Below are 27,547 nucleotides of genomic sequence, written 5' to 3' on the forward strand. Positions count from 1 at the left end.
GTCCAGGGCCAGACTTAGCTGTGCTTCTCCCTCTTTGTGACTCTGCAGTGCTGCGTACATCTGAGAGCGATATAGAAATATTTAATAGCAGTAGGAGCTCCAGAAAGGGGGAAAAAAAAAGAGTCCAGGGCTAAACTTGGCTGTGCTTTTCCCTCTTAGTGACTCTGTGCAACGCTGCGTACATCTGAGAGCGCTATAGAAATATTTAATAGCAGTAGGTCATCCAGAAAGGGGGGAAAAAAAGAGTCCAGGGCCAGACTTGGCTGTGCTTTTCCCTCTTTGTGACTCTATGCAGTGCTGCGTACATCTGAGAGCACTATAGAAATATTTAATAGCAGTAGGTCTTCCAGAAAGGGGGAAAAAAAAGAGTCCAGGGCCAGACTTGGCTGTTGTTTTCCCTCTTTGATCACATTAGTACTCTTTGTGACTCTGTGCAGTGCTGCGTACATCTGAGAGCGCTATAGAAATATTTAATAGCAGTGGATACTCCAGAAAAGGGGGGGAAAAAAAGAGTCCAGGGCCAGACTTGGCTGTGCTTTTTCCTCTTTGTGACTCTGTGCAATGCTGCTGCATCTGAGAGCGCTATAGAAATATTTAATAGCAGTAGGTCCTCCAGAAAGGGGGAAAAAAAGAGTCCAGGGCCAGACTTGCCTGCGCTTTTCCCTCTTTGATCACATTAGTAATCTTTGTGACTCTGTGCAGTGCTGCGTACATCTGAGAGCGCTATAGAAATATTTAATAGCAGTAGGTCCTCCAGAAAGGGGGAAAAAAAAAGAGTCCAGGCTAACCTTGGCTGTTCTTTTCCCTATTTGTGACTCTGTGCAACGCTGCTGCATCTGAGAGCGCTAAAGATATATTTAATAGCACTAGGTCCTCCAGAAAGGGGGGAAAAAAAAAGAGTCCAGGACCAGACTTGGCTGTGCTTTTCCCTCTTTGTGACTCTGTGCAGTGCTGCGTACATCTGAGAGCGCTATAGAAATATTTAATAGCAGTAGGTCCAGAAAGGGGAAAAAAAAGAGTCCAGGACCAGACTTGGCTGTGCTTTTCCCTCTTTGATCACATTAGCACTCTTTGTGACTCTGTGCAGTGCTGCGTACATCTGAGAGCGCTATAGAAATATTTAATAGCAGTAGAAATATTTAACACCAGAAAAGGTGGGGGAAAAAAAAGAGTCCAGGGCCAGACTTGGCTGTGCTTTTTCCTCTTTGTGACTCTGTGCAATGCTGCTGCATCTGAGAGCGCTATAGAAATATTTAATAGCAGTAGAAATATTTAACACCAGAAAAGGTGGGGGAAAAAAAAGAGTTCAGGGCCAGACTTGCCTGCGCTTTTCCCTCTTTGATCACATTAGTATTCTTTGTGACTCTGTGCAGTGCTGCGTACATCTGAGAGCGCTATAGAAATATTTAATAGCAGTAGGTCCTCCAGAAAGGGGAAAAAAAGAGTCCAGGGCCAGACTTAGCTATGCTTTTCCATCTTTGTGACTCTGCAGCGTTGCGTACATCTGAGAGCGCTATAGAAATATTTAATAGCCGTAGGTCCTCCAGAAAAGGGGGGAAAAAAGATTCCAAGGCCAGTCTTGGCTGTGCTTTTCCCTCTTTGTGACTCTGTGCAACGCTGCTGCATCTGAGAGCGCTATAGAAATATTTACCGTATTTTCGCGGATATAACGCGCGCGTTATACGCGTTTTTACGTACCGCGCATACCCCTCGCGCGTTATATGCATGAGCGCGGTATACAAAAGTTTTTAAACATAGTTCCCACCCCGCCCGACGCCCGATTCACCCCCCCAGCAGGACCGCTCGCACCCCCACCCCGAACGACCGCTCGCACGCGCTCCCACCCGCACCCGCATCCACGATCGGAGCAAGAGGGAGCCCAAGCCCTCTTGCCCGGCCGACTCCCCGACGTCCGATACATCCCCCCACCCCGGCAGGACCACTCGCACCCCCACCCCGAAGGACCGCCGACTTCTCGACAATATCGGGCCAGAAGGGAGCCCAAACCCTCCTGGCCACGGCGACCCCCTAACCCCACCCAGCACTACATTACGGACAGGAGAGATCCCAGGCCCTCCTGCCCTCGACGCAAACACCCCTCCCCCCAACGACGGCCCCCCCCAAGAACCTCCGACCGCACCCCCAGCCGACCCGCGACCCCCCTGGCGACCCCCACCCCCCTTCCCCGTACCTTTGGTAGTTGGCCGGACAGACGGGAGCCAAACCCGCTTGTCCGGCAGGCAGCCAACGAAGGAATGAGGCCGGATTGGCCCATCCGTCCTAAAGCTCCGCCTACTGGTGGGGCCTAAGGCGCGTGGGCCAATCAGAATAGGCCCTGGAGCCTTAGGTCCCACCTGGGGGCGCGGCCTGAGGCACATGGGCCCAACCCGTAATAACATCCCCCAAAAATATAAGCATATCATCAGCAAACAGATTGATTTTAAATTCTTGCGACCCAAGATGTATACCCCGCAGGTTTGTAGTGTGCCTGATCTTAATCGCTAGAGTCCAAGGCCAGACTTGGCTGTGCTTTTCCCTCTTTGTGACTCTGCAGTGCTGCGTACATCTGAGAGCGCTATAGAAATATTTAATAGCAGTAGGTCCTCCAGAAAGGGGGGAAAAAAAGAGTCCAGGGCAAGACTTGGCTGTGCTTTTCCCTCTTTGATCACATTAGTACTCTTTGTGACTCTGTGCAGTGCTGCGTACATCTGAGAGCGCTATAGAAATATTTAATAGCAGTAGGTCCTCCAGAAAGGGGGAAAAAAAAGAGTCCAGGGCCGGACTTGGCTGTGCTTTTCCCTCTTTGTGACTCTGCAACGCTGCGTACATCTGAGAGTGCTATAGAAATATTTAATAGCAATGGATCCTCCAGAAAAGGGGGGAAAAAAAAGAGTTCAGGGCCAGACTTGGCTGTGCTTTTTCCTCTTTGTGACTCTGTGCAATGCTGCTGCATCTGAGAGCGCTATAGAAATATTTAATAGCAGTAGGTCCTCCAGAAAGAGGAAAAAAAAAGAGTCCAGGGCAAGACTTGGCTGTGCTTTTCCCTCTTTGTGACTCTGCAGTGCTGCGTACATCTGAGAGCGATATAGAAATATTTAATAGCAGTAGGTCCTCCAGAAAGGGGGGAAAAAAAGAGTCCAGGGCCAGACTTAGCTGTGCTTCTCCCTCTTTGTGACTCTGCAGTGCTGCGTACATCTGAGAGCGATATAGAAATATTTAATAGCAGTAGGTCCTCCAGAAAGGGGGAAAAAAAAGAGTCCAGGGCCAGACTTGGCTGTGCTTTTCCCTCTTTGTGACTCTGTGCAACGCTGCGTACATCTGAGAGCGCTATAGAAATATTTAATAGCAGTAGGTCATCCAGAAAGGGGGGAAAAATAGAGTCCAGGGCCAGACTTGGCTGTGCTTTTCCCTCTTTGTGACTCTGTGCAGTGCTGCGTACATCTGAAAGCGCTATAGAAATATTTAATAGCAGTAGGTCTTCCAGAAAGGGGGAAAAAAAAGAGTCCAGGGCCAGACTTGGCTGTTGTTTTCCCTCTTTGATCACATTAGTACTCTTTGTGACTCTGTGCAGTGCTGCGTACATCTGAGAGCGCTATAGAAATATTTAATAGCAGTGGATACTCCAGAAAAGGGGGGGAAAAAAAGAGTCCAGGGCCAGACTTGGCTGTGCTTTTTCCTCTTTGTGACTCTGTGCAATGCTGCTGCATCTGAGAGCGCTATAGAAATATTTAATAGCAGTAGGTCCTCCAGAAAGGGGGGAAAAAAAGAGTCCAGGGCCAGACTTGGCTGTGCTTTTCCCTCTTTGATCACATTAGTACTCTTTGTGACTCTGTGCAGTGCTGCGTACATCTGAGAGCGCTATAGAAATATTTAATAGCAGTAGGTCCTCCAGAAAGGGGGAAAAAAAAGAGTCCAGGGCCAGACTTGGCTGTGCTTTTCCCTCTTTGTGACTCTGTGCAACGCTGCGTACATATTTAATAGCAGTAGGTCTTCCAGAAAGGGGGGAAAAAAAGAGTCCAGGGCCAGACTTGGCTGTGCTTTTCCCTCTTTGATCACATTAGTACTCTTTGTGACTCTGTGCAGTGCTGCGTACATCTGAGAGCGCTATAGAAATATTTAATAGCAGTAGGTCCTCCAGAAAGGGGGAAAAAAAAGAGTCCAGGGCAAGACTTGGCTGTGCTTTTCCCTCTTTGTGACTCTGTGCAACGCTGCGAACATCTGAGAGCGCTATAGAAATATTTAATAGCAGTAGGTCTTCCAGAAAGGGGGAAAAAAAGAGTCCAGGGCCAGACTTGCCTGCGCTTTTCCCTCTTTGATCACATTAGTAATCTTTGTGACTCTGTGCAGTGCTGCGTACATCTGAGAGCACTATAGAAATATTTAATAGCAGTAGGTCTTCCAGAAAGGGGGAAAAAAAAGAGTCCAGGGCCAGACTTGGCTGTTGTTTTCCCTCTTTGATCACATTAGTACTCTTTGTGACTCTGTGCAGTGCTGCGTACATCTGAGAGCGCTATAGAAATATTTAATAGCAGTTGATACTCCAGAAAAGAGGGGAAAAAAAAGAGTCCAGGGCCAGACTTGGCTGTGCTTTTTCCTCTTTGTGACTCTGCAGCGCTGCGTACATCTGAGAGCGCTATAGAAATATTTAATAGCAGTAGGTCCTCCAGAAAGGGGGAAAAAAAAGAGTCCAGGGCCAGACTTGGCTGTGCTTTTCCATCTTTGTGACTCTGCAGCGCTGCGTACATCTGAGAGCGATTAAGAAATATTTAATAGCAGTAGGTCCTCCAGAAAGGGGGAAAAAAAGAGTCCAGGGCCAGACTTGCCTGTGCTTTTCCCTCTTTGATCACATTAGTAATCTTTGTGACTCTGTGCAGTGCTGCGTACATCTGAGAGCACTATAGAAATATTTAATAGCAGTAGGTCTTCCAGAAAGGGGGAAAAAAAAGAGTCCAGGGCCAGACTTGGCTGTTGTTTTCCCTCTTTGATCACATTAGTACTCTTTGTGACTCTGTACAGTGCTGCGTACATCTGAGAGCGCTATAGAAATATTTAATAGCAGTGGATACTCCAGAAAAGGGGGGAAAAAAGAGTCCAGGGCCAGACTTGGCTGTGCTTTTTCCTCTTTGTGACTCTGTGCAATGCTGCTACATCTGAGAGCGCTATAGAAATATTTAATAGCAGTAGGTCCTCCAGAAAGGGGGGAAAAAAAGAGTCCAGGGCAAGACTTGGCTGTGCTTTTCCCTCTTTGTGACTCTGCAGTGCTGCGTACATCTGAGAGCGATATAGAAATATTTAATATCAGTAGGTCCTCCAGAAAGGGGAAAACAAAAGAGTCCAGGGCCAAACTTGGCTGTGCTTTTCCTTCTTTGTGACTCTGTGCAACGCTGCGTACATCTGAGAACGCTATAGAAATATTTAATAGCAGTAGGTCCTCCAGAAAGGGGGGAAATAAATGAAAGAGTCCAGGGCCAGACTTCGCTGTGCTTTTCCCTCTTTGATCACATTAGTACTCTTTGTGACTCTGTGCAGTGCTGCGTACATCTGAGAGCGCTATAGAAATATTTAATAGCAGTAGGTCCTCAAGAAAGGTGGAAAAAAAAAAGAGTCCAGGGCCAGACTTCGCTGTGCTTTTCCCTCTTTGTGACTCTGTGCAACGCTGCGTACATCTGCGAGCGCTATAGAAATATTTAATAGCAGTAGGTCCTCCAGAAAGGGGGAAAAAAAGAGTCCAGGGCCAGACTTGCCTGCGCTTTTCCCTCTTTGATCACATTAGTAATCTTTGTGACTCTGTGCAGTGCTGCGTACATCTGAGAGCGCTATAGAAATATTTAATAGCAGTAGGTCCTCCAGAAAGGGGAAAAAAAAGAGTCCAGGGCAAGACTTGGCTGTGCTTTTCCCTCTTTGTGACTCTGCAGTGCTGCGTACATCTGAGAGCGATTTAGAAATATTTAATATCAGTAGGTCCTCCAGAAAGGGGAAAACAAAAGAGTCCAGGGCCAAACTTGGCTGTGCTTTTCCTTCTTTGTGACTCTGTGCAACGCTGCGTACATCTGAGAACGCTATAGAAATATTTATTAGCAGTAGGTCCTCCAGAAAGGGGGGAAATAAATGAAAGAGTCCAGGGCCAGACTTCGCTGTGCTTTTCCCTCTTTGATCACATTAGTACTCTTTGTGACTCTGTGCAGTGCTGCGTACATCTGAGAGCGCTATAGAAATATTTAATAGCAGTAGGTCCTCAAGAAAGGTGGAAAAAAAAAAGAGTCCAGGGCCAGACTTCGCTGTGCTTTTCCCTCTTTGTGACTCTGTGTAACTCTGCGTACATCTGCGAGCACTATAGAAATATTTAATAGCAGTAGGTCCTCCAGAAAGGGGGAAAAAAAGAGTCCAGGGCCAGACTTACCTGCGCTTTTCCCTCTTTGATCACATTAGTAATCTTTGTGACTCTGTGCAGTGCTGCGTACATCTGAGAGCGCTATAGAAATATTTAATAGCAGTAGGTCCTCCAGAAAGGGGGAAAAAAAAAGAGTCCAGGCTAACCTTGGCTGTTCTTTTCCCTATTTGTGACTCTGTGCAACGCTGCTGCATCTGAGAGCGCTAAAGATATATTTAATAGCACTAGGTCCTCCAGAAAGGGGGGAAAAAAAAAGAGTCCAGGACCAGACTTGGCTGTGCTTTTCCCTCTTTGTGACTCTGTGCAGTGCTGCGTACATCTGAGAGCGCTATAGAAATATTTAATAGCAGTAGGTCCAGAAAGGGGAAAAAAAAGAGTCCAGGACCAGACTTGGCTGTGCTTTTCCCTCTTTGATCACATTAGTACTCTTTGTGACTCTGTGCAGTGCTGCGTACATCTGAGAGCGCTATAGAAATATTTAATAGCAGTAGAAATATTTAACACCAGAAAAGGTGGGGGAAAAAAAAGAATCCAGGGCCAGACTTGGCTGTGCTTTTTCCTCTTTGTGACTCTGTGCAATGCTGCTGCATCTGAGAGCGCTATAGAAATATTTAATAGCAGTAGAAATATTTAACACCAGAAAAGGTGGGGGAAAAAAAAGAGTTCAGGGCCAGACTTGCCTGCGCTTTTCCCTCTTTGATCACATTAGTATTCTTTGTGACTCTGTGCAGTGCTGCGTACATCTGAGAGCGCTATAGAAATATTTAATAGCAGTAGGTCCACCAGAAAGGGGAAAAAAAGAGTCCAGGGCCAGACTTAGCTATGCTTTTCCATCTTTGTGACTCTGCAGCGTTGCGTACATCTGAGAGCGCTATAGAAATATTTAATAGCCGTAGGTCCTCCAGAAAAGGGGGGAAAAAAGATTCCAAGGCCAGTCTTGGCTGTGCTTTTCCCTCTTTGTGACTCTGTGCAACGCTGCTGCATCTGAGAGCGCTATAGAAATATTTACCGTATTTTCGCGGATATAACGCGCGCGTTATACGCGTTTTTACGTACCGCGCATACCCCTCGCGCGTTATATGCGTGAGCGCGGTATACAAAAGTTTTTAAACATAGTTCCCACCCCGCCCGACGCCCGATTCACCCCCCCAGCAGGACCGCTCGCACCCCCACCCCGAACGACCGCTCGCACGCGCTCCCACCCGCACCCGCATCCACGATCGGAGCAAGAGGGAGCCCAAGCCCTCTTGCCCGGCCGACTCCCCGACGTCCGATACATCCCCCCACCCCGGCAGGACCACTCGCACCCCCACCCCGAAGGACCGCCGACTTCCCGACAATATCGGGCCAGAAGGGAGCCCAAACCCTCCTGGCCACGGCGACCCCCTAACCCCACCCCGCACTACATTACGGGCAGGAGAGATCCCAGGCCCTCCTGCCCTCGACGCAAACACCCCTCCCCCCAACGACGGCCCCCCCCCAAGAACCTCCGACCGCACCCCCAGCCGACCCGCGACCCCCCTGGCGACCCCCACCCCCCTTCCCCGTACCTTTGGTAGTTGGCCGGACAGACGGGAGCCAAACCCGCCTGTCCGGCAGGCAGCCAACGAAGGAGTGAGGCCGGATTGGCCCATCCGTCCTAAAGCTCCGCCTACTGGTGGGGCCTAAGGCGCGTGGCCAATCAGAATAGGCCCTGGAGCCTTAGGTCCCACCTGGGGGCGCGGCCTGAGGCACATGGGCCCAACCCGTAATAACATCCCCCAAAAATATAAGCATATCATCAGCAAACAGATTGATTTTAAATTCTTGCGACCCCAGATGTATACCCCGCAGGTTTGTAGTGTGCCTGATCTTAATCGCTAGAGTCCAGGGCCAGACTTGGCTGTGCTTTTCCCTCTTTGTGACTCTGCAATGCTGCGTACATCTGAAAGCGCTATAGAAATATTTAATAGCAGTAGGTCCTCCAGAAAGGGGGGAAAAAAAGAGTCCAGGGCAAGACTTGGCTGTGCTTTTCCCTCTTTGATCACATTAGTACTCTTTGTGACTCTGTGCAGTGCTGCGTACATTTGAGAGCGCTATAGAAATATTTAATAGCAGTAGGTCCTCCAGAAAGGGGGAAAAAAAAGAGTCCAGGGCCGGACTTGGCTGTGCTTTTCCCTCTTTGTGACTCTGCAACGCTGCGTACATCTGAGAGTGCTATAGAAATATTTAATAGCAATGGATCCTCCAGAAAAGGGGGGAACAAAAAGAGTTCAGGGCCAGACTTGGCTGTGCTTTTTCCTCTTTGTGACTCTGTGCAATGCTGCTGCATCTGAGAGCGCTATAGAAATATTTAATAGCAGTAGGTCCTCCAGAAAGAGGAAAAAAAAAGAGTCCAGGGCAAGACTTGGCTGTGCTTTTCCCTCTTTGTGACTCTGCAGTGCTGCGTACATCTGAGAGCGATATAGAAATATTTAATAGCAGTAGGTCCTCCAGAAAGGGGGGAAAAAAAGAGTCCAGGGCCAGACTTAGCTGTGCTTCTCCCTCTTTGTGACTCTGCAGTGCTGCGTACATCTGAGAGCGATATAGAAATATTTAATAGCAGTAGGTCCTCCAGAAAGGGGGAAAAAAAAGAGTCCAGGGCCAGACTTGGCTGTGCTTTTCCCTCTTAGTGACTCTGTGCAACGCTGCGTACATCTGAGAGCGCTATAGAAATATTTAATAGCAGTAGGTCCTCCAGAAAGGGGGGAAAAAAGAGTCCAGGGCCAGACTTGCCTGCACTTTTCCCTCTTTGATCACATTAGTAATCTTTGTGACTCTGTGCAGTGCTGCGTACATCTGAGAGCGCTATAGAAATATTTAATAGCAGTAGGTCATCCAGAAAGGGGGGAAAAAAAGAGTCCAGGGCCAGACTTGGCTGTGCTTTTCCCTCTTTGTGACTCTATGCAGTGCTGCGTACATCTGAGAGCACTATAGAAATATTTAATAGCAGTAGGTCTTCCAGAAAGGGGGAAAAAAAAGAGTCCAGGGCCAGACTTGGCTGTTGTTTTCCCTCTTTGATCACATTAGTACTCTTTGTGACTCTGTGCAGTGCTGCGTACATCTGAGAGCGCTATAGAAATATTTAATAGCAGTGGATACTCCAGAAAAGGGGGGGAAAAAAAGAGTCCAGGGCCAGACTTGGCTGTGCTTTTTCCTCTTTGTGACTCTGTGCAATGCTGCTGCATCTGAGAGCGCTATAGAAATATTTAATAGCAGTAGGTCCTCCAGAAAGGGGGGAAAAAAAGAGTCCAGGGCCAGACTTGGCTGTGCTTTTCCCTCTTTGATCACATTAGTACTCTTTGTGACTCTGTGCAGTGCTGCGTACATCTGAGAGCGCTATAGAAATATTTAATAGCAGTAGGTCCTCCAGAAAGGGGGAAAAAAAAGAGTCCAGGGCCAGACTTGGCTGTGCTTTTCCCTCTTTGTGACTCTGTGCAACGCTGCGTACATATTTAATAGCAGTAGGTCTTCCAGAAAGGGGGGAAAAAAAAGAGTCCAGGGCCAGACTTGGCTGTGCTTTTCCCTCTTTGATCACATTAGTACTCTTTGTGACTCTGTGCAGTGCTGCGTACATCTGAGAGCGCTATAGAAATATTTAATAGCAGTAGGTCCTCCAGAAAGGGGGAAAAAAAAGAGTCCAGGGCCAGACTTGGCTGTGCTTTTCCCTCTTTGTGACTCTGTGCAACGCTGCGTACATCTGAGAGCGCTATAGAAATATTTAATAGCAGTAGGTCTTCCAGAAAGGGGGAAAAAAAGAGTCCAGGGCCAGACTTGCCTGTGCTTTTCCCTCTTTGATCACATTAGTAATCTTTGTGACTCTGTGCAGTGCTGCGTACATCTGAGAGCACTATAGAAATATTTAATAGCAGTAGGTCTTCCAGAAAGGGGGAAAAAAAAGAGTCCAGGGCCAGACTTGGCTGTTGTTTTCCCTCTTTGATCACATTAGTACTCTTTGTGACTCTGTGCAGTGCTGCGTACATCTGAGAGCGCTATAGAAATATTTAATAGCAGTTGATACTCCAGAAAAGAGGGGAAAAAAAAGAGTCCAGGGCCAGACTTGGCTGTGCTTTTTCCTCTTTGTGACTCTGCAGCGCTGCGTACATCTGAGAGCGCTATAGAAATATTTAATAGCAGTAGGTCCTCCAGAAAGGGGGAAAAAAAAGAGTCCAGGGCCAGACTTGCCTGTGCTTTTCCCTCTTTGATCACATTAGTAATCTTTGTGACTCTGTGCAGTGCTGCGTACATCTGAGAGCACTATAGAAATATTTAATAGCAGTAGGTCTTCCAGAAAGGGGGAAAAAAAAGAGTCCGGCAGGCAGCCAACGAAGGAATGAGGCCGGATTGGCCCATCCGTCCTAAAGCTCCGCCTACTGGTGGGGCCTAAGGCGCGTGGGCCAATCAGAATAGGCCCTGGAGCCTTAGGTCCCACCTGGGGGCGCGGCCTGAGGCACATGGGCCCAACCCGTAATAACATCCCCCAAAAATATAAGCATATCATCAGCAAACAGATTGATTTTAAATTCTTGCGACCCCAGATGTATACCCCGCAGGTTTGTAGTGTGCCTGATCTTAATCGCTAGAGTCCAGGGCCAGACTTGGCTGTGCTTTTCCCTCTTTGTGACTCTGCAGTGCTGCGTACATCTGAAAGCACTATAGAAATATTTAATAGCAGTAGGTCCTCCAGAAAGGGGGGAAAAAAAGAGTCCAGGGCAAGACTTGGCTGTGCTTTTCCCTCTTTGATCACATTAGTACTCTTTGTGACTCTGTGCAGTGCTGCGTACATTTGAGAGCGCTATAGAAATATTTAATAGCAGTAGGTCCTCCAGAAAGGGGGAAAAAAAAGAGTCCAGGGCCGGACTTGGCTGTGCTTTTCCCTCTTTGTGACTCTGCAACGCTGCGTACATCTGAGAGTGCTATAGAAATATTTAATAGCAATGGATCCTCCAGAAAAGGGGGGAACAAAAAGAGTTCAGGGCCAGACTTGGCTGTGCTTTTTCCTCTTTGTGACTCTGTGCAATGCTGCTGCATCTGAGAGCGCTATAGAAATATTTAATAGCAGTAGGTCCTCCAGAAAGAGGAAAAAAAAAGAGTCCAGGGCAAGACTTGGCTGTGCTTTTCCCTCTTTGTGACTCTGCAGTGCTGCGTACATCTGAGAGCGATATAGAAATATTTAATAGCAGTAGGTCCTCCAGAAAGGGGGGAAAAAAAAGAGTCCAGGGCCAGACTTAGCTGTGCTTCTCCCTCTTTGTGACTCTGCAGTGCTGCGTACATCTGAGAGCGATATAGAAATATTTAATAGCAGTAGGTCCTCCAGAAAGGGGGAAAAAAAAGAGTCCAGGGCCAGACTTGGCTGTGCTTTTCCCTCTTAGTGACTCTGTGCAACGCTGCGTACATCTGAGAGCGCTATAGAAATATTTAATAGCAGTAGGTCCTCCAGAAAGGGGGGAAAAAAGAGTCCAGGGCCAGACTTGCCTGCACTTTTCCCTCTTTGATCACATTAGTAATCTTTGTGACTCTGTGCAGTGCTGCGTACATCTGAGAGCGCTATAGAAATATTTAATAGCAGTAGGTCATCCAGAAAGGGGGGAAAAAAAGAGTCCAGGGCCAGACTTGGCTGTGCTTTTCCCTCTTTGTGACTCTGTGCAGTGCTGCGTACATCTGAGAGCACTATAGAAATATTTAATAGCAGTAGGTCTTCCAGAAAGGGGGAAAAAAAAGAGTCCAGGGCCAGACTTGGCTGTTGTTTTCCCTCTTTGATCACATTAGTACTCTTTGTGACTCTGTGCAGTGCTGCGTACATCTGAGAGCGCTATAGAAATATTTAATAGCAGTGGATACTCCAGAAAAGGGGGGGAAAAAAAGAGTCCAGGGCCAGACTTGGCTGTGCTTTTTCCTCTTTGTGACTCTGTGCAATGCTGCTGCATCTGAGAGCGCTATAGAAATATTTAATAGCAGTAGGTCCTCCAGAAAGGGGGGAAAAAAAGAGTCCAGGGCCAGACTTGGCTGTGCTTTTCCCTCTTTGATCACATTAGTACTCTTTGTGACTCTGTGCAGTGCTGCGTACATCTGAGAGCGCTATAGAAATATTTAATAGCAGTAGGTCCTCCAGAAAGGGGGAAAAAAAAGAGTCCAGGGCCAGACTTGGCTGTGCTTTTCCCTCTTTGTGACTCTGCAACGCTGCGTACATTTGAGAGTGCTATAGAAATATTTAATAGCAATGGATCCTCCATGAAAGGGGGAAAAAAAAAAGAGTCCAGGGCCAGACTTGGCTGTGCTTTTCCCTCTTTGATCACATTAGTACTCTTTGTGACTCTGTGAAGTGCTGCGTACATCTGAGAGCGCTATAGAAATATTTAATAGCAGTAGGTCCTCCAGAAAGGGGGAAAAGAAGAGTCCAGGGCCAGACTTGCCTGCGCTTTTCCCTCTTTGATCACATTAGTAATCTTTGTGACTCTGTGCAGTGCTGCGTACATCTGAGAGCGCTATAGAAATATTTTTTTTTTTTTTTTCATAGTATATTTTATTGCATTTTCAACATAATGTACAAACAGTCAGAATACAAGGTGTACATGGGAAAGAATGAGTACCAATACTCTTCACAACTTCACCTGTCATCTGAAACCCCCCCCCACCCCCCCACCTCCCTTCCCACAACCTGAACCAAACCATAAGAAAAACTCAAAAACCATTCCAGTGTATTCCCCACAATAAACTCAGATGTTCAATAATTTACTGCGAGCTCTATGTGTTAAGGTGTCACAAAAGCGTGTCCAGCGCGTGCAAAATAATTTGCCCTGCATAGAGTCTAATGAAGTAAAGCAAAGTCTCTCCATAGAGGCTTGATGAATCATCAATGTTCTCCATTGAGACAGGGTCGGAGGCGTCGCAGAGATCCAGTAGAGCAATATTGCCTTCTTCCCTAATAACACCGCTCTAGACAGGAAACTACGAAATCCCTTCGGTGCAGACAAAGGAAGTTGGTTCAATGTAAACAACATCACCGGAGTCCATGTAAATTTGTAATTCCATATGGCTTGAATATGAGCACAAAGCTGTTGCCAAAAGGTAAAAATCCTAGGACATGTCCAGAACTGATGTCCCAATGTAGATGGAGAGTGAGAACATTTAAGGCAGTTATCAGACGTACACATTTTTGCACGAAACTGGTAGGAGGTAGATCTGTAGAGCCGATGTAAGAATTTGTAATCCATTTCAAACAGTGTCATGCTATGTGTCACCCCAGCCGCCCGAAGGGTGCCCCTACGAATCATGCAGGAAGTCACCTCGCAGGAGAGTTCCTGTGTCCATTTAAAAGCAATGGTATCATAAGGGGGCTCGCCCAATTGTTCCTGAAGGTGACGATGATGAAATCGTAATGGAATCTGTACTTGGGCCGTTAAACTCAACGCTTCCGAAAGAGACTCCATACTATGGTCGGTGATAGCCTCACGTGGCAACGAAGTCACATATGAGGATAGTTGAAGGTAAGAAAGCCAATCAGCGGATCGCCAACCATTATCACGCTGCAATTCCTCAAACGTCTTCAGGGCACCTGAAGAATGGACCAGTTGAAACACATATTGATTAGGTTGGGAGTTCCATACCGTGGAGGACACCGGGTTCAATCCCGCCGTAAAGGCACCATTGCCACGCAGAGGTAAGTAAGGAGTCACCTTGAAAGAAATATGTAGTTGCTGGCATAGTATTTTCCATAGGCGTCGTAGAGGCATTAAAAACAAGTCTCTTGCAGAATTAGATTTCCGTGGCAAATGAGATACATGAAGTAGATAACTAAAATGATATGGGGAACAAAGTAATATTTCCTGTGAGGTTGCCGAAAAATAGCTTGTACCCCTAAACCAGTCATTCAGGTGTCTCATCTGACACGCCCATGACAGCAGGCGGAGACTACGGAGACCAAAACCACCACGATCTCTTGGACGTGCCAATCCAGACAATGTAATTCGTGCTCTCTTTCCATTCCACAGAAAGCGTTGTAAGCTTCTCCCAAGTTGTTTTTCATGCCGAGCAGTCAATAAAACAGGGATCATTTGAAATACATAGAGCCATTGAGGCACCAGAACCATATTATACAATGCTATTTTACCCGTTAAAGAGAGTGGATAAACCCTCCAGTTCTCAAGTTTTTGAACCGTGGTAGCAACCAGAGGGTTTATGTTAAGTGTATACAATTCTGCAGGATCAGGTGAGATAAGAATGCCCAAATATGTAAGGTGATCCGACGCCCAAACAAGGGGAAATGTACCCTGCCATTGCATCCGCACCTCCAAGGTCAAAGGCAGTACCATGGATTTTGATTTGTTTAACATCATTCCCGAGTACATACTGAATTCATCCAACAACTCTAGGGCCCTAGGGAGAGAAGTCTCAGGAGATCCCAATGTTAGTAAGAGGTCATCAGCATAAGCTAGGACTCGTAGATGGGAATCCCCTTCCGGTAGACCTATTAATATATCATCCTGCCTTATAGTACGCAGGAAGGGGTCTAAATACAATAAGAAAAGGAGTGGGGATAGCGGGCTACCCTGTCTCGTCCCACGTGCTATTGAGAATATTGGGGAACGTGTACCATTAAACAATACACAAGCCGTGGGATCCTTATATAACAAATGGATCATATCTAAGAACCACCCGTCAAAGCCCATGTATGTTAACACATTAAAAAGGTACTCCCAATCAACCTGATCAAAGGCCTTGGCTGCATCCAATCCCACCAATATACCCGGAACAGCAGAGTCTTTGGAGCACTGTATTGCTGTGAGTAATCTGCGAACATTAAGAACTGAGTGACGATGTTGTACGAAACCAACTTGTTCCGGAACTATCAGTCTAGACAACAATGGGGCCAGTCTATTAGCTAATATTTTGTCTAATATCTTGATATCCACATTGATTAAAGATATTGGTCGGTATGATTCAACATCCGTCTCGGGTTTGCCCGGCTTAGGTATTAAAGTTATGAAGGCTTGATTGGACCCCTGTGGGAAAGAGCCACCTTCCAAAGCAGTGTTATAGTATGCCTCCAGAGGTCCGCAAAGAGAGGGAAAGAGAAGTTTATAGAACTCTGGGGAAAAACCATCAGGACCCGGCGACGTGCCCCCCTTAAGCTGTTTCACCGCTCTCTGTAACTCCTTACCCTGAATGGGACGATTCAGTTGTAAACGTTCTGGAGATGTCAATCTGGGCACCCCTGCATCCATCAAATAGTCCTCCACGGCTGGCCCCCCCCCCGACCTTCTCCAGAGGCATAAAAATCTTTGTAGTGCTGGAAAAAACTATCCACAATATCGGGTGTGGTAGTAAGTTCCCTACCCGAACTAAGTAGAATACGTGAAATGTGACGATTTGGACGACTGGGTTTGGTCAGAGTTGATAACAAACGCCCTGCTCTATTCCTGAATCTGTAAAATTTAAACCTGCAATAATGAAAATAATGTTGAGTGCGTTCATGTAATAAAGTATTTAAAGCATGCTGTGACGCCGCCAAAGCCTCCTGTGACCGCTGAGACGGATGTGCTATATGAGCCCTCTTTAGACGTTTGTATTCACTCTCCAAATGTAGGATTCCCTGAGAGAGTCGTTTCCTGTGTGCACTAACGTAAGAAATAATATCCCCCCTAAGCACGGATTTAGCCGCCTCCCAAAATAATAACGGTTGTTCCTGATGTTGAGAATTAAAGGCCAGGTAGTCGTCCCATTTCCGTGTAAGATATTTCTGAAAATGTAAATTTTTGAATAAATAGGACGGAAACCTCCAAGTTCCCCCAGGCACTGAGTCAACCCCAGTCAATAAGTCAAGCCAAATAGGACAGTGGTCAGACACAGAAAGAGGACCCACCTCCGAAGCCTGTATTTTTGGTAAATAACCAGACGATGTCAATATGTAATCTATGCGAGAGAATGTGTGGTGTGCGCGAGATTGATGTGTATAATCCCGGTCTGTTGGGTGCAACGTACGCCAAGGGTCAATAAGATCTAAAGTATCACATAAGTAGGGTATACCCTTAGTAGGTCCAATGGATTGAGATGGACCCGGACCCGTTCTATCAACGCTAGGGTCTAGTACCTGATTAAAATCACCCAAAAGTATCAAAGGGTTATTAGGGTCCCGAATACCGAGCCCCGCCACTGTGGTAAAAAATGTGTGATCATATTGATTGGGAGCATAAATCATGAGCAAGTTAAATGCAGAACCTGACATGGTAACCTTACATAGTAATATCCTCCCCACAGTATCCTGGTAAATTTGTTCTACTTTCCCCGGAAATCCCCTTCTAACTAACAGAACCACACCCGCCTTCCCAATAGAGGAGGAGGAATAACTAACCTGTCCCACCCAACTGCGCAGGAGTTTAGCGTGTTCAGCATCCGAAAGTCTGGTCTCCTGAAGACAGGCCAAATCAGCTTTGTGATGCCGGAGACGCTGCAGAATTTTACTGCGCTTTACAGGAGAGGTAATCCCACAAACATTCCAGGATATAATGCGAAAAGATTTAGAACTCACGTGAAAACATTCAGATTATGCATTGCACAATTCCTTCTACCCATTCCCCCCGGCTCCCAGCCACACCGGAGAGAATTAGTCTGTAAACTAGGTAGTAATGCCCAACAGAAGGATGTAGTTGTAACACTCTTAGAGAATACACTGGAAGGAAAAACATAAAAGAATATAGATGATCCCAATTTCACCTCTGCAAATCTCCCAATCCCTCCGTCCCTACCTAACCCACCCCCCTCCCCTTTGTCTTCCCTCACCCCCCCCAATCCCCAACCGTCTAGAAACTGCACTAACCTAAAACCCTCCAGGTTCCAGGAAAGCAGATCACATCTAAGAGGCTATCAGAACCCTGCCTTCTAAATGCTTGGTAAAATAAATGCACTTCATAACCGTCAACGCATAACATAAAGGAGTGACCCCCAATACCAGTTGTACAGCAACAGCTAGTCATGTTAGTCAAGTGGCTCCCGAAGGGAAGTCAGAACAGTTAACAAACTCTCCCGCCAAATCTGCAGAATCAAATACATGCCACTTTCCATTATGAAATATTTTGAGGACTGCTGGATAAAGAAACATAAACCTCCGCTTTTGTTCCACAAGTTTAGAGCAGAGAGGATGGAAGATCTTGCGCTTTTCGGTCAGTGCTGCAGAGTAATCCTGACCTATACGTACTGGTAAAGTTTCATATGTCAGAGGCTCTTTTTTGGAGCGAAATGCCCGCAGCAGCTCCACTTTATGCCTGTAATTGTGAAGTTTACCAATTACAACTCTGGGTCTCTGATCTTTTCCTGGACGAGGCCCCACTCTGTGTACACGCTCAAAACGAGCTGGGCCCAGGGAGGACGGCATAGGAAGCTCGCTTGCCAGCCATGATTCCACCACCGACAAAAGCACCGCATCTGCTATGGTCTCCGGCAAACCTATGAAACGCAGGTTCCCCCGACGAGACCTGTTTTCCAAATCTTCAATTTTGTCATGGCACACTCGAAGCTGTGTGGTCAGGGTGGACACCGCAGCGTCCCTCGCCGTTGCCCCGTCCTCCACTGCTGAAAGCCGCCCCTCCAGCTCTGTCACGCGCTTGGCATTGTCCTCCATCAAAGATTCCAGTTTGGTAAGCTTAGTGGAGATTGATTCCATTTGTGGCCCCAAAGCTTGTAATATGACCTGCTGCAACTCCGCTATCATATCGGGTGTGAACGCCGCCACCGGAGCGTCCCCTCGAGGTGCGGCCGCCATTTTTTCTTCGTTGGGCCGCACCTTCTCCCGGTCTTTCTTCGTCGATTTCGAAGCCATTGGAGACGCCGAATGTGTAATAAACTTGTCCATACAAGGAGCGCTCCGTCCGTTGTTAAGGGGAGTCAGTATCGTTCGTGCCGACGGTCAAAATTTAGGCTGTATGAAGTGCAGGGCTCCGGAGCCGAACGGAAACACAGCCGTTCAGCTCACAGCATCACGTGACCTCTCGCTATAGAAATATTTAATAGCAGTAGGTCCTCCAGAAAGGGGGAAAAAAAAAGAGTCCAGGGCAAGACTTGGCTGTGCTTTTCCCTCTTTGTGACTCTGCAGTGCTGCGTACATCTGAGAGCGATATAGAAATATTTAATATCAGTAGGTCCTCCAGAAAGGGGAAAACAAAAGAGTCCAGGGCCAAACTTGGCTGTGCTTTTCCTTCTTTGTGACTCTGTGCAACGCTGCGTACATCTGAGAACGCTATAGAAATATTTATTAGCAGTAGGTCCTCCAGAAAGGGGGGAAATAAATGAAAGAGTCCAGGGCCAGACTTCGCTGTGCTTTTCCCTCTTTGATCACATTAGTACTCTTTGTGACTCTGTGCAGTGCTGCGTACATCTGAGAGCGCTATAGAAATATTTAATAGCAGTAGGTCCTCAAGAAAGGTGGAAAAAAAAAAGAGTCCAGGGCCAGACTTCGCTGTGCTTTTCCCTCTTTGTGACTCTGTGCAACGCTGCGTACATCTGCGAGCGCTATAGAAATATTTAATAGCAGTAGGTCCTCCAGAAAGGGGGAAAAAAAGAGTCCAGGGCCAGACTTGGCTGTACTTTTCCCTCTTTGTGACTCTGTACAACGCAGCGTACATCTGAGAGCGCTATAGAAATATTTAATAGCAGTAGGTCCTCCAGAAAGGGGGGAAAAAAAGAGTCCAGGGCCAGACTTGGCTGTGCTTTTCCCTCTTTGTGACTCCGTACAGTGCTGCGTACATCTGAGAGCGCTATAGAAATAGTTAATAGCAGTAGGTCCTCCAGAAAGGAGAAAACAAAAAAGTCCAGGGCCAGACTTGCCTGCGTTTTTCTCTCTTTGATCACATTAGTAATCTTTGTGACTCTGTGCAGTGCTGCGTATATCTGAGAGCGCTATAGAAATATTTAATAGCAGTAGGTCCTCCTGAAAGGGGGGAAAAAAGAGTCCAGGGCCAGACTTAGCTGTGCTTCTCCCTCTTTGTGACTCTGCAGTGCTGCGTACATCTGAGAGCGATATAGAAATATTTAATAGCAGTAGGACCTCCTGAAAGGGAGGAAAAAAAGAGTCCAGGGCCAGACTTAGCTGTGCTTCTCCCTCTTTGTGACTCTGCAGTGCTGCGTACATCTGAGAGCGATATAGAAATATTTATTAGCAGTAGGTCCTCCAGAAAGGGAAAAAAAAAGAGTCCAGGGCTAAACTTGACTGTGCTTTTCCCTCTTAGTGACTCTGTTCAGTGCTTCGTACAACTGAGAGCGTTATAGAAATATTTAATAGCAGTAGGTCCTCAGGAAAGGGGGGGAAAAAAAGAGTCCAGGGCCAGACTTGGCTGTGCTTTTCCCTCTTTGTGACTCTGTGCAGTGCTGCGTACATCTGAGAGCACTATAGAAATATTTAATAGCAGTAGATCCTCCAGAAAGGAGAAAACAAAAAAGTCCAGGGCCAGATATGGCTTTGCTTTTCCCTCTTTGTAACTCTGTGCAGTGCTGCGTACATCTGAGAGCGTTATAGAAATATTTAATAGCAGTAGGTCCTCTAGAAAGGGGGGAAAAAAAGAGTCCAGGGCCAGACTTGGCTGTGCTTTTCCCTCTTTGTGACTCTGTGCAGTGCTGCGTACATCTGAGAGCACTATAGAAATATTTAATAGCAGTAGGTCTTCCAGAAAGGGAAAAAAAAAGAGTCCAGGGCTAAACTTGACTGTGCTTTTCCCTCTTAGTGACTCTGTTCAGTGCTTCGTACAACTGAGAGCGTTATAGAAATATTTAATAGCAGTAGGTCCTCAGGAAAGGGGGGGAAAAAAAGAGTCCAGGGCCAGACTTGGCTGTGCTTTTCCCTCTTTGTGACTCTGTGCAGTGCTGCGTACATCTGAGAGAAGTATAGAAATATTTAATAGCAGTAGGTCTTCCAGAAAGGGAAAAAAAAAGAGTCCAGAGCTAAACTTGGCTGTGCTTTTCCCTCTTTGTGAATCTGCGCAACGCTGCGTACATCTGAGAGCGCTATAGAAATATTTAATAGCAGTAGGTCCTCCAGAATGGGGGGGGAAAAAAGAGTCCAGTGCCAGACTTAGCTGTGCTTTTCCCACTTTGACTCTGCGCAACGCTGCGTACATCTAAGAGCGCTAAAAATATATTTAATAGCAGTAGGTCCTCCAGAAAGAGGAAAACAAAAGAGTCCAGGGCCAAACTTGGCTGTGCTTTTCCCTCTTTGTGACTCTGTGCAACGCTGCGTACATCTGAGAGCGCTATAGAAATATTTAATAGCAGTAGGTTCTCCAGAAAGGAGAAAACAAAAAAGTCCAGGGCCACACTTGCCTGCGCTTTTCCCTCTTTGATCACATTAGTACTCTTTGAGAATCTGTGCAGTGCTGCGTACATCTGAGAGCGCTATAGAAATATTTAATAGCAGTAGGTCCTGCAGAAAGGGGGAAAAAAAAGAGTCTAGGGCCAGATTTGGCTGTGGTTTTCCCTCTTTGTGACTCTGTGCAACGCTGCGTACATCTGAGAGCGCTATAGAAATATTTAATAGCAGTAGGTCCTCCAGAAAGGGGGAAAAAAAAGAGTCTAGGGCCAGATTTGGCTGTGCTTTTCCCTCCTTGTGACTCTGTGCAACGCAGCGTACATCTGAGAGCGCTATAGAAATATTTAATAGCAGTAGGTCCTCCAGAAAGGGGGGAAAAAAAGAGTCCAGGGCAAGACTTGGCTGTGCTTTTCCCTCTTTGATCACATTAGTACTCTTTGTGACTCTGTGCAGTGCTGCGTACATCTGAGAGCGCTATAGAAATATTTAATAGCAGTAGGTCCTCCAGAAAGGGGGAAAAAAAAGAGTCCAGGGCCAGACTTGGCTGTGCTTTTCCCTCTTTGTGACTCTGCAAAGCTGCGTACATCTGAGAGTGCTATAGAAATATTTAATAGCAATGGATCCTCCAGAAAAGGGGGAAAAAAAAGAGTTCAGGGCCAGACTTGGCTGTGCTTTTTCCTCTTTGTGACTCTGTGCAATGCTGCTGCATCTGAGAGCGCTATAGAAATATTTAATAGCAGTAGGTCCTCCAGAATGAGGAAAAAAAAAGAGTCCAGGGCAAGACTTGGCTGTGCTTTTCCCTCTTTGTGACTCTGTGCAGTGCTGCGTACATCTGAGAGCACTATAGAAATATTTAATAGCAGTAGGTCTTCCAGAAAGGGGGAAAAAAAAGAGTCCAGGGCCAGACTTGGCTGTTGTTTTCCCTCTTTGATCACATTAGTAATCTTTGTGACTCTGTGCAATGCTGCTGCATCTGAGAGCGCTATAGAAATATTTAATACCAGTAGGTCCTCCAGAAAGGGGGGAAAAAAAAGAGTCTCGGGCCAGGTTTGGCTGTGCTTTTCCCTCTTTGTGACTCTGTGCAACGCTGCGTACATCTGAGAGCGCTATAGAAATATTTAATAGAAGTAGGTCCTCCAGAAAGGGGGGAAAAAAAGAGTCCAGGGCCAGACTTGGCTGTGCTTTTCCCTCTTTGATCACATTAGTACTCTTTGTGACTCTGTGCAGTGCTGCGTACATCTGAGAGCGCTATAGAAATATTTAATAGCAGTAGGTCCTCCAGAAAGGGGGAAAAAAAAAAGTCCAGGGCCAGACTTGGCTGTGCTTTTCCCTCTTTGTGACTCTGCAACGCTGCGTACATTTGAGAGTGCTATAGAAATATTTAATAGCAATGGATCCTCCATGAAAGGGGGGAAAAAAAAAAGAGTTCAGGGCCAGACTTGGCTGTACTTTTCCCTCTTTGTGACTCTGTACAACGCTGTGTACATCTGAGAGCGCTATAGAAATATTTAATAGCAGTAGGTCCTCCAGAAAGGGGGGAAAAAAAGATTCCAAGGCTAGACTTGGATGTGCTTTTCCCTCTTTGAGACTCTGTGCAACGCTGCTGCATCTGAGAGCGCTAAAGATATATTTAATAGCAGTAGGTCCTCCAGAAAGGGGAAAAAAAAGAGACCAGGGCAAGACTTGGCTGTGCTTTTCTCTCTTTGTGACTCTGCAGTGCTGCGTACATCTGAGAGCGATATAGAAATATTTAAAAGCAGTAGGTCCTCCAGAAAGGGGAAAACAAAAGAGTCCAGGGCCAAACTTGACTGTGCTTTTCCCTCTTTGTGACTCTGCAGTGCTGCGTACAACTGAGTGCGTTACAGAAATATTTAATAGCAGTAGGTCCTCCAGAATGGGGGGGAAAAAAAAAGAGTCAAGTGCCAGACTTAGCTGTGCTTTTCCCACTTTGACTCTGCGCAACGCTGCGTACATCTGAGAGCGCTAAAAATATATTTAATAGCAGTAGGTCCTCCAGAAAAGGGGGGAAAAAAAAGAGTCCAGGGCCAGACTTGGCTGTGCTTTTCCCTCTTTGTGACTCTGTGCAGTGCTGCGTACATCTGAGAGCACTATAGAAATATTTAATAGCAGTAGGTCCTCCAGAATGGGGGGGAAAAAAAAGAGTCAAGTGCCAGACTTAGCTGTGCTTTTCCCACTTTGACTCTGCGCAACGCTGCGTACATCTGAGAGCGCTAAAAATATATTTAATAGCAGTAGGTCCTCCAGAAAAGGGGGGGAAAAAAAGAGTCCAGGGCCAGACTTGGCTGTGCTTTTCCCTCTTTGATCACATTAGTACTCTTTGTGACTCTGTGCAGTGCTGCGTACATCTGAGAGCGCTATAGAAATATTTAATAGCAGTGGATCCTCCAGAAAAGGAGGAAAAAAAAGAGTCCAGGGCCAGACTTGGCTGTGCTTTTTCCTCTTTGTGACTCTGTGCAGTGCTGCGTACATCTGAGAGCACTATAGAAATATTTAATAGCAGTAGATCCTCCAGAAAGGAGAAAACAAAAAAGTCCAGGGCCAGATATGGCTTTGCTTTTCCCTCTTTGTAACTCTGTGCAGTGCTGCGTACATCTGAGAGCGCTATAGAAATATTTAATAGCAGTAGGTCCTCCTGAAAGGAGAAAAAAAAAGAGTCCAGGGCCAGACTTGGCTGTGCTTTTCCCTCTTTGTGACTCCGTACAGTGCTGCGTACATCTGAGAGCGCTATAGAAATAGTTAATAGCAGTAGGTCCTCCAGAAAGGAGAAAACAAAAAAGTCCAGGGCCAGACTTGCCTGCGTTTTTCCCTCTTTGATCACATTAGTAATCTTTGTGACTCTGTGCAGTGCTGCGTATATCTGAGAGCGCTATAGAAATATTTAATAGCAGTAGGTCCTCCTGAAAGGGGGGAAAAAAGAGTCCAGGGCCAGACTTAGCTGTGCTTCTCCCTCTTTGTGACTCTGCAGTGCTGCGTACATCTGAGAGCGATATAGAAATAGTTAATAGCAGTAGGTCCTCCAGAAAGGAGAAAAAAAAAAAGAGTCCAGGGCCAGACTTGGCTGTACTTTTCCCTCTATGTGACTCTGCAGTGCTGCGTACATCTGAGAGCGATATAGAAATATTTATTAGCAGTAGGTCCTCCAGAAAGGGAAAAAAAAAAGAGTCCAGGGCTAAACTTGACTGTGCTTTTCCCTCTTAGTGACTCTGTTCAGTGCTTCGTACAACTGAGAGCGTTATAGAAATATTTAATAGCAGTAGGTCCTCAGGAAAGGGGGGGAAAAAAAAGAGTCCAGGGCCAGACTTGGCTGTGCTTTTCCCTCTTTGTGACTCTGTGCAGTGCTGCGTACATCTGAGAGCACTATAGAAATATTTAATAGCAGTAGATCCTCCAGAAAGGAGAAAACAAAAAAGTCCAGGGCCAGATATGGCTTTGCTTTTCCCTCTTTGTAACTCTGTGCAGTGCTGCGTACATCTGAGAGCGTTATAGAAATATTTAATAGCAGTAGGTCCTCAGGAAAGGGGGGGAAAAAAAGAGTCCAGGGCCAGACTTGGCTGTGCTTTTCCCTCTTTGTGACTCTGTGCAGTGCTGCGTACATCTGAGAGAACTATAGAAATATTTAATAGCAGTAGGTCTTCCAGAAAGGGAAAAAAAAAGAGTCCAGGGCTAAACTTGACTGTGCTTTTCCCTCTTAGTGACTCTGTTCAGTGCTTCGTACAACTGAGAGCGTTATAGAAATATTTAATAGCAGTAGGTCCTCAGGAAAGGGGGGGAAAAAAAGAGTCCAGGGCCAGACTTGGCTGTGCTTTTCCCTCTTTGTGACTCTGTGCAGTGCTGCGTACATCTGAGAGAAGTATAGAAATATTTAATAGCAGTAGGTCTTCCAGAAAGGGAAAAAAAAAGAGTCCAGAGCTAAACTTGGCTGTGCTTTTCCCTCTTTGTGAATCTGCGCAACGCTGCGTACATCTGAGAGCGCTATAGAAATATTAAATAGCAGTAGGTCCTCCAGAATTGTGGGGGAAAAAAGAGTCCAGTGCCAGACTTAGCTGTGCTTTTCCCACTTTGACTCTGCGCAACGCTGCGTACATCTAAGAGCGCTAAAAATATATTTAATAGCAGTAGGTCCTCCAGAAAGAGGAAAACAAAAGAGTCCAGGGCCAAACTTGGCTGTGCTTTTCCCTCTTTGTGACTCTGTGCAACGCTGCGTACATCTGAGAGCGCTATAGAAATATTTAATAGCAGTAGGTTCTCCAGAAAGGAGAAAACAAAAAAGTCCAGGGCCACACTTGCCTGCGCTTTTCCCTCTTTGATCACATTAGTACTCTTTGAGAATCTGTGCAGTGCTGCGTACATCTGAGAGCGCTATAGAAATATTTAATAGCAGTAGGTCCTGCAGAAAGGGGGAAAAAAAAGAGTCTAGGGCCAGATTTGGCTGTGGTTTTCCCTCTTTGTGACTCTGTGCAACGCTGCGTACATCTGAGAGCGCTATAGAAATATTTAATAGCAGTAGGTGAAGGATCCCTAGCTAGCTGACATAGCTGGGTCACGGTGTAGATGAAGAAAACTTTATTTTAGATCAGTGGGTCATAATTAGTACAAAGAACAACTTGTGACTCCATTTTACTGCTCTGAGAAATCACGTATGCATGCAGGCCTGTTCTATGTATCTGTCTTAGTGCCTGGTACAGCCAGGAGGCAAAGGAATGTAGATGTTAGCTAGCCATTGATGTATAGATTATAGGATGGATTTATGGTTTTGTTTTTCTCTTTGCTCCTACCTTTTGGTCAGAACTGGTTAAACTGGTTCGGACTGGTTAGGACCCTATATAATCTTTGTGTTTGAAATTCTCAGGGTCTTCTGTTTATGCAGCCAGTTCTGCCCAGAAGTCCAGCATATATGCTTGTTTAATAAAAGCCTTTTTAAATCTCTTCAGTCTCTGGCTCAAGTCTCTGCACTACTAACGGAGGGCCTTATCCTAAAAGGTACCTTCATTAGGTCCTCCAGAAAGGGGGAAAAAAAAGAGTCTAGGGCCAGATTTGGCTGTGCTTTTCCCTCCTTGTGACTCTGTGCAACGCAGCGTACATCTGAGAGCGCTATAGAAATATTTAATAGCAGTAGGTCCTCCAGAAAGGGGGGAAAAAAAGAGTCCAGGGCAAGACTTGGCTGTGCTTTTCCCTCTTTGATCACATTAGTACTCTTTGTGACTCTGTGCAGTGCTGCGTACATCTGAGAGCGCTATAGAAATATTTAATAGCAGTAGGTCCTCCAGAAAGGGGGAAAAAAAAGAGTCCAGGGCCAGACTTGGCTGTGCTTTTCCCTCTTTGTGACTCTGCAAAGCTGCGTACATCTGAGAGTGCTATAGAAATATTTAATAGCAATGGATCCTCCAGAAAAGGGGGAAAAAAAAGAGTTCAGGGCCAGACTTGGCTGTGCTTTTTCCTCTTTGTGACTCTGTGCAATGCTGCTGCATCTGAGAGCGCTATAGAAATATTTAATAGCAGTAGGTCCTCCAGAAAGAGGAAAAAAAAAGAGTCCAGGGCAAGACTTGGCTGTGCTTTTCCCTCTTTGTGACTCTGTGCAGTGCTGCGTACATCTGAGAGCACTATAGAAATATTTAATAGCAGTAGGTCTTCCAGAAAGGGGGAAAAAAAAGAGTCCAGGGCCAGACTTGGCTGTTGTTTTCCCTCTTTGATCACATTAGTAATCTTTGTGACTCTGTGCAATGCTGCTGCATCTGAGAGCGCTATAGAAATATTTAATACCAGTAGGTCCTCCAGAAAGGGGGGAAAAAAAGAGTCTCGGGCCAGGTTTGGCTGTGCTTTTCCCTCTTTGTGACTCTGTGCAACGCTGCGTACATCTGAGAGCGCTATAGAAATATTTAATAGAAGTAGGTCCTCCAGAAAGGGGGGAAAAAAAGAGTCCAGGGCCAGACTTGGCTGTGCTTTTCCCTCTTTGATCACATTAGTACTCTTTGTGACTCTGTGCAGTGCTGCGTACATCTGAGAGCGCTATAGAAATATTTAATAGCAGTAGGTCCTCCAGAAAGGGGGAAAAAAAAAAGTCCAGGGCCAGACTTGGCTGTGCTTTTCCCTCTTTGTGACTCTGCAACGCTGCGTACATTTGAGAGTGCTATAGAAATATTTAATAGCAATGGATCCTCCATGAAAGGGGGAAAAAAAAAAGAGTTCAGGGCCAGACTTGGCTGTACTTTTCCCTCTTTGTGACTCTGTACAACGCTGTGTACATCTGAGAGCGCTATAGAAATTTTTAATAGCAGTAGGTCCTCCAGAAAGGGGAAAAAAAAGAGACCAGGGCAAGACTTGGCTGTGCTTTTCTCTCTTTGTGACTCTGCAGTGCTGCGTACATCTGAGAGCGATATAGAAATATTTAAAAGCAGTAGGTCCTCCAGAAAGGGGAAAACAAAAGAGTCCAGGGCCAAACTTGACTGTGCTTTTCCCTCTTTGTGACTCTGCAGTGCTGCGTACAACTGAGAGCGTTACAGAAATATTTAATAGCAGTAGGTCCTCCAGAATGGGGGGGAAAAAAAAGAGTCAAGTGCCAGACTTAGCTGTGCTTTTCCCACTTTGACTCTGCGCAACGCTGCGTACATCTGAGAGCGCTAAAAATATATTTAATAGCAGTAGGTCCTCCAGAAAAGGGGGGAAAAAAAAGAGTCCAGGGCCAGACTTGGCTGTGCTTTTCCCTCTTTGTGACTCTGTGCAGTGCTGCGTACATCTGAGAGCACTATAGAAATATTTAATAGCAGTAGGTCCTCCAGAATGGGGGGGGGGAAAAAAAGAGTCAAGTGCCAGACTTAGCTGTGCTT

Source organism: Geotrypetes seraphini, chromosome 4, assembly GCF_902459505.1.
Source record: "Geotrypetes seraphini chromosome 4, aGeoSer1.1, whole genome shotgun sequence".
NCBI classification, from domain to species: Eukaryota; Metazoa; Chordata; class Amphibia; order Gymnophiona; family Dermophiidae; genus Geotrypetes; species Geotrypetes seraphini.